Here is a 12332-nt window from a genome sequence, read left to right as displayed (position 1 = left end):
GGCTGACATTGATTAAGACCAGTAGTCTGGCAATGGTACAGTAATCAAGGTGTGAGGCGATAAGGGTCTGCACTAGAGTGGCGGCAATGTCAGAGGAGAGAAGAGATTTATTCTTATTCAAAAGATATTGCAAAGGTCAAATTGGAAGGCCTTGGCCACAACTTAGATGTATGGGGGTAGTGAGAGAGAGTAAGGAATCCTGTATCACTCCTAGTTTGTGATCCTGAGGGACTGGGAGGATAGTGTTGCCCTCTGCGGTAATGGGGAAGGTAGGAGGACTGGAATGAATTTAGGAGGAAAGAAAGTGATTTGTTTTGGACATATTGAATTTCAGATGTTGACTGGACATCCAGTTTGAGACATCTGAAAGGCAGTTGGAGGTGTGAGACTAGAAGTCTGTAGAGACTGGGGCAGGAAGGTAGATTTGAGAATCAGCATAAAGATAGTAATTAAATTTATAAGAGTTGATGAGATAACCAAGTGAAAGGGTATATATAGAGAAAAAAAGAGGACCCACACCAGAACCTTGAGGGACACCTACAAATAGAAGAAGTGATTTGGAGGAGAATCCAGCAAAGGAGACAGAGGAGTGATCAGCTAAGTAAGAGGACAATCAAGAGATAATGGTATTCTGAAAACTCAGAGAGAAGAGAGTATCAAGAAGGTGAAAATATTCAATGGAATCAAAGGTTTCAGAGAGGTCAAGGATAATGACGATAGAGAAAAGGCCAATGGATTTGGTAACTAGGAGACTATTAGTAACTTGGAAGAGATTTATTTTGGTGGGATGGTAAGACTGGAAACCAGATTGTAAGGGATTAAGAAGAGAGTGAGAAGAGAGAAAGTGGTGGGAAACCTAAAAAAGCAGAAGAGAAATAGGACAATAGTTAGAATGGATGGAAGAATCAAGTGATGATTTCATCAGGATAGAGACATGGGCATGTCTGTAGGCAATAGGAAATGATCCAGTTAAGAGGCGAAAGTTAAAATTAAGTGAATGACTGAGGATGACAGAGTAGACAATCTGTTGGAGGAAATAGGATGAAATGGGATCACTTGAACAAGTAGAGGGGTTAGTCTTTATAAAGAGTAAGGTCACTTCATCATATGAAACAGAGGTGAAGGAAGAGAAAGTGGCAAAAGGCAGGTGCAGGAGTAATAGGAGAGGAAGAAAAGAGGAGGAAAGGAAGTTCCTGGGAAATGGCTGCATTTTTCTTTTTAAATATGAGACAAGATTCTCAACCAAGAGGGTGTGAGGAAGGGAGCCAAGGGAAGTTTGAGGAGGGATGGGAAAGTTAGTACCAATGTGCAAAGTAGGATAGTGAGTGGATAAGGAAGGTGTAATAGGATTGCTTAGCAGCAATTAAAATCCAGTTGAGGTTATATGACACAAAATTTTAGTGGACTTAGAAAGACTGCATGATTTTCTCCATCTTCATTCCACAGCATGTTTGTGTGTGTTGAACCAAGGCTGAAGTTTGGCTGAGTGTATTTGGCAATATGAAAAGGGAGTGAGGGATTCAAGAGAGGAAGACAGTGTAGAGTTGAATTGCTTGATAAAGGAGTCAAGATATGAAGAGGGGAAGTTAGGGGAAAATGGCCTGGGAAAGAATTGATGTGTCAAAGGATTGGAGGTCATGGTGAGGAAGAAGAGTAGGATTATGTAAGAGAAGGCAGAGGGAGGGTTGAAAGGTCAATAGATTATGGCCAGATAAGGGAATTTCAGAATTCTTGAATGTGAAAGTGGTACATTTTGTGAGTGATGGTATGGTAAAACTGACACTATGACCATCTTTGTGTATGACTAATGAGAGGTTGAGGAGGAGCTCATGGGAGGAGAGTAGATTGGGGAACTAAGTGGTTATAGTTTTTGAGGAAAAGTCAATATGTACAGTGAAGTCCCTTGTTATGAGGTCAGGGGTTGGGGAGGAGAGAAAAATTGTAAGCCAGACATGGAATTCATTGAGGAAGGAAGGGGAGTGACTTAGGGATCTCTCGACAATATTCATCAGGATATTGATTGCGTGATAGGTATGTAGCATGAACTCAGAAAAAGAGAGGTTACTTCATGAAGGGAAAGGGGGAGAATCTGAAAGTGGCAGTGGGGAGTAAGAAGTATTCCAACTCCTTTGTCTCAACCAGGGATCTGAGAAGAATGACTGAAGGTCCCATGAGTCCTAGAAAGAGTGGCCAAGAAGGCTGTGTCATCAGAGTAGAGCCAGGTTTCAGTAATGGGAGGAATGAGAGGAGAAGAGATTTAAGATGAAGGGAAGTTTGTTGCCTCTGGAACAGGCCTTCCAGAGGGTACAGTGGCAGAGCTGGCTGGAATTAGAATGAAACTTTGGGTGAGAGCATTGAGGAGAATTATGAATGTGGAATCAGGTGGTAGGGGTTGTACAGTAGAGCTTGGAAGATGATCTGCAGGAATTCAGGATCACTGATATATGAAGGGTATGACCAGGTATAAGTATGTCATCATTAAGTGCAGGACACCACTGTTCAGCCCTTAAAGGACAGTCAGAAGAGGAGCTGGGATGCCTGAAGTCAAAGAGAAGGTTCTTCATCTCTGTACTAGAGGTTCTCCACATACTTGTTGGGAGATTGTGCTGGCAAAATTAATATTTTCCTCTGCAGACAAGAAGAGAAAATAGGACAGAATATGAAACCATGAATCTCTAATATGTAAGCTTTTATTTAGGCATATTTCAAATTACTGTATTTTTAAGATTGATCTTTTCATCTCAGTCCCGTCATGATCTTCATTTTTTTCTCTTTCATTTATTTTTCAATGATTCATTGGTATACTTTTCTTCACTTTCTTCCTTCATTTTTTTATCACTATCACCACACTCCTCCCCTTAAGTGCCACTCTTACCAAAAGACCTACCTCATAACTAATAGGTCTAGTCAGACAAAACAGATCCACACATTGGCTGTGTCTCAAAATGTATGCTTCATTTTGCACCTCTAATCCATCACTTCTCTGCCAGGAGGTAGAAAGGCTGCTTCAATAATAGGTTTCTGAAGTCATGATTAGTCATTGCATTGATTAAAATGCATAAGTCATTCACAGTTGTTTTCCATTACAATATTGAAGTCATTGTAGAAATTGTACTTATTCTCCTTACTGCATCTGTATCAGTTTAGGCAAGACCTTCCAGTTTTCTCTACATCGGTCTTTTGTGTGAATTTTTATGGTTCAATAATATTCCATTATATTCATATGTAATAATTTGTCCAAGAATTCCCAACTGATGTGCAACCATTTTGATTCCTTTTTTTTTCCTACAAGAAAAAAAGTGCCCATTTAAATATTTTGGTTCACATGGTTCTTTCCCTCTATTTTTGGGAATTTTATGGTATATGTCTAGTAGTGGCATCACGGGGTAAAAAACTAAACACAGACTTTGGGGTTTTAAATCCAAATTGCTTTCCAGAATGTTGTGTCAATTCTGACCTCTATCAACAATGCATTTTTGTAACTTTGTTTCCACAATAGTTCGATAATTCTCATTTTAGATTTTGCCATCTTTGACAAACTTATGGGTATGAGTTAGCACTTCACAGTTGTTTTAATTTACATTCTCCAGGGGGTGGAGCCAAGATGGCGGAGTGAAAGCAGTGACTTGCTTGAGCTCTCCTCCAAACCCCTCCAAATACTCATAAAAAATGTCTCTAAACAAATTCTGAAGCAGAAGAACCCACAAAAAGACAGAGTGAAACAAATTTCCAGTCCAAGACAACCTGGATTATTGATCAGAAAGGTGTATCGCGCCGGGCTGGGAGCGCAGCACGCGCGGTGTGGGTGCACAGGCCACAGCAAACCTGGAGCAAGCCTCAGAGGACTGAATCTCAGGCAGCTGTGGAGGTTTCCAGACTCCTCAATCCACAGATGCCAAAGACAACCTAGAAGGTCAGTGGAAAAAGTATGTTTCTGTTGGTGCTGAGACAGGAAGGTGGGGTTTCAGCTCCATTCGCCAAGAGTGTGTCCCTGGGTGGGGGGGAGCAGCTGCTTCCGGAGCTTCTGGCCCACAGTCTGAGGGGGAATCCAGTGGCTGATCAGAGAGGAACTGCAGGGATCTCTTTACCAGTGCTGAGGCAGGAATCTCTTGCTTCGCCCATGTTTGGATCTGGGTCACAGTTCTGGGCAGAGCTGCTCGGGTGAGGAAGAACTCTGGCGTGGTAGAGCTTGGAGTGGCTGTGGCTCCTCACAGTTACAGGAAGGAAAGGAATACTTGTGGTCACAGGCCAGGAAAGGAGTAAACACCTCACCCCTTATCATACCACCTTGCAAGAACTGAAAATTTACAGGTCCCTACAAGTATCTCTGAAAACAGCTATACAAACCCCTGAAGCTTGGGACAATACATTCTCCACATTGGAAGCAGACTCTTACCTTAACAAAGAGTTTAAAACTCAAGTAATTGGCTGGGATCATGAGCAAGCAGTGCAAAAAGAGTCAGACCATACAATTTTACTTTCGTGAAAAAGATCAGAATACACAACCAGAAGAAGACAACGAAGTCAAAGCTCCTACATTCAAAGCCTCCAAGAAAAATATGAATCAGTACCAGGCCTTGGAAGAGCTCAAAAGGGATTTTGAAAAGCAAGTAAGGGAAGTAGAGGAAAAACTGATAGTGATACAAGAAAATCACAGAAAACAAGTCAACAGCCTGCTAGAGGAGACCCAAAAAAATACTGAAGAAAATAACACCTTAAAAAATAGCCTAACCCAAATGGCAACAGAGGTCCAAAAACACAATGAGAAGAAGAATGCCCTAAAAAGCAAAATTGGCCAAATGGAAAAGGAAGTCCAGAAGCTTACTGAAGAAAAAACTTCCTGAAAAATTAGAATAGAGCAATTGGAAGATAGTGACTTTATGAGAAATCACGACACAGTAGAACAAATCCAAAAGAATGAAAAATTAGAAAACAATGTGAAATATCTCATTGGAAAAACAACTGACATGGAAAATAGATCCAGGAGAGAGAATTTAAAAATTATTGGACTATCTGAAAGCCATGATCAAAAAAAGAGCCTAGACATCATCTTTCAAGAAATTATCAAGGAAAACTGCTCTGATATATCAGAACCAGAGAGCAAAATAGAAATTGAAAGAATCCACAGATCTCCTCCTGAAAGAGATCCCCAAAGGAAAACTCCTAGGAATATTGTAGCCAAATTCCAGAGTTCCCAGGTCAAGGAGAAAATATTACAAGCTGCCAGAAGGAAACAATTCAAGTACTGTGGAAACACAATCAGGATAACACAAGATTTAGCAGCTTCTACATTAAAGGACCTCAGGGCATGGAATATAATATTCCGGTGGGCAAAGGAGATAGGATTACAACCAAGAATCACCTACCCAGCAAAACTGAGTATAATCCTTCAGGGGAAAAAATGGTCATTCAGTGAAATAGAGGACTTTCAAGCATTCTGATGAAAAGACCAGAGCTGAATAGAAAATTTGACTTTCAAATACAGGACTCCAGTGGAACATGAAGAGGTAAACAGGAAAGAGAAATCATAAGAGACTTATTAAGATTGAACTGTTTACATTCCTGCATGGAAAGATGATATTTATAACTCATGAGACTTTGTCAGTATTAGGGTAGTTGGAGGAAAAAATTATATATATGTATATGTAGATAGATAGATAGAGGGCACAGGGTGAGTTGAAGATTAAGGGTCATATCTGGAGAATAAAATTAAAGGATGAGAAGGATGATACTGGAGAAGAAAGGGAGAGGTAGAATGGGGTAAATTATCTCACAAAAAAAAAAAACAGAAGAAAAGTCTCTTACAGTGGAGGGGAAAGGGGAAGGTGAGAGGGAATGAGTGAATCTTATTCTCATAGGATTTGGCTTAAGGAGGAATAACATACACATTCAATTGGGTATGGAAATCTGTCTTACCCTACAGGAAAATAGGGGAGAAGGGGACAAGAGAGCAGGGGGTGATAGAGAGGAGGCAGATTGGGAAAGGGGTAATCAGAAGTAAATACTTCTGAGGAGGGACAGGGTCAAAAGAAAGAATAGAATAAATGGGAGGGCAGGATAGGATTAAGGGAAATAGAGTTAGTTTTTTCACAACATGTCTACTATGGAAGTGTTTTGCATAACTGCACATGTACAACCTATATTGAGTTGCTTGCCTTTTCAATGAGGGTGGGTGGGGAGGGAGGAAGAGAGAAAATTTGAAACCTAAAGTTTTAAAAACATATGTTTTTAAAAAATGTTTTCACATGCTACTGGGAAATAAGAAATACAGGAAATGGGGTACAGAAGCCTATCCTGCCCTACAGGAAAATAGAAGGGGAAGGGATAAGAGAAGGGGAGAGAAGATAGAGAGGACAGACTAGGGGAAGGGATATTCAGAATGCATGCCATCTTGGGGTGGGGGGAGGGGGGAGATGGGGTAAAATTTGGAATTCAAAAACTTCTGGGAGTGAATGTTGAAAGCTAAATATATATAAATGTATATTTTTAAAAAATTACATTCTCCTCACCAATCCATAAATTGACCATGTATCAGAGTGTAAAAACCTCATAACAAAGTGTAGAAAAACTGAAATATTAAATGCATTCTTTTCAGATTATAGCACAATAAAATACATTCAATAAAGGGCCATGGGAATATAGATTAAAAATTAATTGGTAACTAAATAATTGGATTCTAAAGAAAGAGTGAGTCAAAGAACAAATCATAGAAACAATCAATAATTTCTTCAAAGAGAATGACAACAATGAGGCAACATGCCAAAATTTGTGAGATGCACTCAAAGCAGTACTTAGGAGGAAATTTATACCTCTACGTGATTACATCAGTAAAATACAAAAAGAGCAGATCAATAATTTGGGCATGAAACTAAAAAAACTTAGAAAAAGTGCAAATTAAAATTCTCCAATTAAAGGCTAAATTGGCAATTCTGAAAATCAAAAAAGAGAATGAGGAAGACTAAGTTTAAATCTAGCCTCAGACACTTACTAGCTCTGTGAAGCTGGGCAAGTCCTTAAGCTCAGTCTGCTCCTATTTTCTTAACTGTAAAATGGGAATAATAATAACCCCACTTAGAAGGGTTGTTGTGAGGATCAAATGGGATATTTGTAAAGCTCTTAGCACAATGCCTGCCACAGAGTAGGTGCTGAATAAACACTTATTCCCTGATTCCCTTTCCTAATAGTTAAAGAGGTAACATCTGTGTTGGATAGAATACTGAACCTGAAATCAGAAAGTTCTGAGCTCACATCCTACCCCTGACCCTTTCTAGTCACATTACCTTGGGCATGTCATTCAATCTGTTTCAAAGCAACAAAAAAACAACTTAGAGAATAGTTACAACTTCTCTCTTACTGTAAATATCCTCTTTACTCTGATGAATCAGGAAGGAAAAGTGCTGTGAATGATACCTCCAAAATGATACATGATTTTTAAAAAGTCTAGTATATATCATAAGAAAAAGGAATAGTTGATATGCCCACATATGCGATTAGTATCTGTGTGATATAAGAAGAATACAGAGAAAGCTCCTAGCATGTTGGGTGAACACTCTGTGGGGAAAAAAATATGGTATAGTAACAGTTACACAGAAGGAACAATTGTATATGGGTTGAGATCTGTATCATTGGAGTGAATAACCACAACAGTGACATTACAAATCCTGGGGAGTATTAGAATGCTTTTGTGAAAACATTTCTTTTCTCACTGCCCATCCCCTAGTTTATTTTCAGATTTTACATTAAACATTAAAACAATAAACAGCAATTTTAAAAATATGGGTTTACATTAAACAGAACCCCTTGCTCAGATTCCTAGATTACCATCTTCTTCATGTCTGCTTTATACCAAGAAACCATTCCCCGTAAGTGTATATTTTCTCTTTCTGAGATAATGGAATGAGAGTTTGAGGATGCATGAGTCATGGTTTATGTGTTGTGATGAATCATCAAAATGCAACGTGCTAAAGGCAACCATCTCTGAAAAAAATAATCATAATTTAGCAAAGTGGGCCATCTTTGTCTTCGTCTATCAAGAGTGAGAACAAATCTGTTACTGGGAGTTTTTCCATTAGGGGGTGGGGGAGGAATCACATAGCTGGAAAGCAAAGGAAAGAGCCAGCACATAAAACAGGGGAGAAATAAAGCAAAGGACATTATGACTACTTGTTCAAATGCACTAGGCTAGGGGGTGGCCTTACCCCAGTGAGTTCAGTCCTTCACCATGTGAACTGGGGACAGGAGGGAGAGGCTTATACTAAATGATGAGCTATAGTAATGGGACCCTAGGGTGGCAGCTTCATCAGAGGGGTATTGTTACATCAAGCAGTAGTATGGCAGGGGAGAATTGTGAGATGAAGAATAAGGATGGTGACTTGTTTTAGAGAGGAAGCACCTTCTAGATGGTGGAACCCTGGATCAAAGTCCTATTCACCCTCAAGTTCATTACAGCTCTGTATGAGATGTGTTGTCTGACAAAACAGGGTCTAATCTATCTACAGACACTTTAATTGTATAACAACATTTTGATCAAGTGAAAATAAATGTTTACTCTGAGTCAAGGGATAAATAAGGATCTTGCATTTAAGCATTATCCTTGAATAATTAAATGTATGTTTATTGCTTTGTTGTCTTAGAGACAGATGGGAAAACACACATTAGTAATTTTGCGGCTACTACTACTACTAATCATTAACTCTTCACCTTGATTTTGCAAAAGGCAAAGGAGGGCCCTTTTTATGATGGATTCTTAGGTCATTGAATCTATGCTTCTTCCTTCATGTCTTTTTGCCTCTTGACCCTTTTCTTTTCAGACAATGTTTATTTTATCCACATTCCTTACTGTCTTCTTTCCATAGTTAAGTCCTTCACTTTTTTTAATTCTGATTCCCCTTCCCAGCTCCCAAAATAAGTCTGATCCTGTTTGGATAGCATGTATCCAAAGAGTATATCCACCTTGCAAATACAATCAACCTTTTCTTTGATTATTTTGGCATGTGATGAATGGAACCCTTGATGGTTGTTAAGGAGATCTGAATATACAGCCTCTTCAAGTATACCTACTTCTGAATTTTAACCAGACCTGGAAAATTCCTTTTTTTTTTTTTTTTTTTGCTAGGCAATGGGGTGAATTGCCTTGCCTAGGTCACACGCTAGTAAGTGTTATGTGTCTGAGGCTGGGTTTGAATTCAGTCCTCCTGGCTCCAGGGCTGGTGCTCTATCCGCTGTGCCACCTAGCTGCCCCTAGGAAAATTCTTTATTAGAATTCTAATGGAACTCTGATCTCATGGATGTAGATATTACTGCCACAGGGAATTGCATATAGATTGCAACTTCTCTACACCATCTCTACTATTCTGTTCTATTTTTTACTATGTTATTCTCTAAATCCTGGATATCATATCTATTCAATATACTGGAATCCTTTCTTTGGTTCTTTTAACATCTCAAGGGTACTAATGTAGTACTCATACTCTCCATACTACTGCTACTGCTGCTGCTTTGGCTAGCTAGCTAGCTAGCATTTAAATAGAGCTTCAAAGTGCTTTACAAATATCTCACTTTTTTTCTCGCAACCCTGGGAAGTAGGTGTTATTAATATCCTCATTTTACAGATGAGAAAACTGGGGCAGATAGCAGTTAAATAATTTGTCCTGGGTCACAATAATGGTTAAGTGTCTGAACTTGAGTCTTTCTGAGTCCTAGTACAGTACCCAATCCATTAAGTATTATGTGTTTTTCTTGCTGCATAACCAGCCCACCTTTATTTTCAATCGAGTATCTTTGACAATGTCTTTTATGTGATTTCTCATGAACAAGCCATTGTTTGTATAATGTTGTAGGATGTTTATACTCAACATGTGTCTTTTTATCACTCTTGGGCAGCCTGACATTCTGATTCTTCTGAGATCCTAGATTCAATTTATGCCACATAGCACCATCAGGAAAATAGCTATGTCTCTCTGAGAAATGGAAATAAAGATTACGCTTAACTTCTAAAAGCCTTGTTCTCACATTCCACTTAGGACTATTGTGCACACTACACAATTACTAAAATATGAGCCTACCCAATCTCTATTTAGTTCTGAACTCAGTTTACTTTCTAATCTTTGAAAAGTCTCAATACATTTTCTCATAAATATCAGCTTATGAAAATGAGTCTGTTTCTACATTATGTCAAAAAAATAGCTCAGTGATTCTAGCAATTCCATCAGACTGCTCATTTCAGCTAAAATAATAAAACAAAAAAAACCCAATTCAGTTGGTTGGTTGTTGATTCCTCATACCATGTATGCCAAATAAATAAACATTTTTATTGAATTAAACTTTTTTTGTATTATAATTCTGATACTGCAAGTCCAGTTAAGCAAAGCAGTATAGACAATGAAAAATAACATATGGGAATTATATATAAGGAGAAACATGAATGAATTCTGTGACTCCAAGTAGGAAATCAGATACTAGAGTTCATAGGTTCAGAGAGAAACAGGTCAAATAGAGGTAATGATGAGCAGTTGGGCCAAGTCAGTCAACATCATAAATTGGTCTATAGCTAGTTGCTTTGGGTCCAACACATGAGTTGTTTCCCAAGAACTCAAGTTCGCAGAGAAACCAAAAGAATTAAGTCATGGACTTTCCATATGATGGGGAAAGAAAGGAAAATTAGGAAGCATGTTTTCTTCCATCCAAAAGATGAAAATGTGGCAAAGGATTGAAAAAGTAGTCTCAGAAGAAGTAAGTCATAGCATTGTTACCCCAGAATCAGACACTAATTGAAAGAAAAGTATAACACAAGAGTTATTCTGCTGAATAGATCCTTTGAGTAGATCAATTTTACCACCTAAAGTCTAATTTCTAATCATCCAATTCACTTGCTCAAATGGAATGTGAAGTTTTGACCTGAGTCTCACTTATGGCCAGATATATTTTCTAGCCAACTGACTCCTAAGCAATTAGGGTTATTCCAATTTCTTTCAAATTTATGTTATAGCATTCTTAGCTCACACTTTAAAAATGAAATTTTATTTTAATAAGCAATAGCTAGAGATCCTGGACCTCAAGTTAGGAAGACTTGGGTTTTAAATCCCATCTTCTTAGCTATTGACCTTGGACCATTCACTTAACCTTTTCTAGTCCCAGTTTCCTAATCTATGAAAGGATATGATAATATTTATAGTACTACCTCTTGTCTCAAATGAGATAATGTGTGGGAAGTGCTTTATAAAACATAAAGTACTATGTACATGTCCCTTATTCATCATCTTTAAATTTGAGTATTTTTCTCCTCTAAAAGATTCTTTTAAGAAAAAATGCAGAGAGAGGATCTGACAATTAGGATTCTAGTTTAATGGCTTTAAAGAATGGGAAAACAAGAACAACAACTGGAGGCAGCTAGGTGGTTCAGTGGATAGAGCTCCTGCCTTGGAGTCAAGAGTATCTTATTTCAAATCTGGCCTCAGACACATGACACTTCCTAGCTGTGTGACTCTCAGCAAGTCACTTAACCCCAATTGCCTCACCAAAAAAAGGCAAAAAAAAAAAGAATAAGGACTGTTTAGGGGCAGCTAGGTAGCACAGTCGATAACTGACCCCGAAGTCAGAAGGACCTGAGTTCAAATACAGCCTCAGACCAAACACTTAATACTTATTAGCTGTGTGACCCTGAGCAAGTCAGTTAACCCTACCTGCCTAAAAAAATAAAAAATTTTTAAAAATGGAAAAAAAAACATAGGGACTGTATGAGAAACATACCATTGAAGAGAATCAGTAACTTGGTATCTTAGTGTTGTGATATGGTTAAAGTTCTGATCCACAAAGGCTAAAGAGGACATTGATATTACTTCCACCTCCCACCTGCAACAATATTTTTTTTCATGTGTCAACACAAGATTTCTACTGTTAATAGCAGCTTTTAATTCTCCTACCTTATACTATGCCTTTTTTGTATATATTCACTACACTTGTGGCCAAAGCCTAAAAACATTGTAATCCCAACTAGGCAAGAGGCTCCCTTCATATTAACTGGCTCCCAATTTGTTCAGACTCTGGAGTCCTGATTATAAAAGTTGTTCTCCATTGACCAATTTATCTTTCAACATAGAATACTCTAAAAGGTATATATACTAGACACCTTAACAATAAATACAGGTGTAAAGCAGAGATTTTTACTTTCTTTTCTATTATTTTATATATTTCTGAAAATGATAGCAATAGCAGTGAGACAAGAGAAAGAAAATAAAGTTATAAAGATATTTGCTGATGACATTGTGAGAGTACCCCTGAAATGAAATGTCTGTTTTCCATGAGTTACTTTACCAGGCAGGTGCACTGGACAC

The sequence above is a fragment of the Phascolarctos cinereus genome, unplaced genomic scaffold (assembly GCF_003287225.1).
Source record: "Phascolarctos cinereus isolate Bilbo 61053 unplaced genomic scaffold, phaCin_HiC Scaffold_5;HRSCAF=322, whole genome shotgun sequence".
Taxonomy (NCBI): Eukaryota; Metazoa; Chordata; class Mammalia; order Diprotodontia; family Phascolarctidae; genus Phascolarctos; species Phascolarctos cinereus.
Note: the sequence above shows the minus strand (reverse complement) of the source record.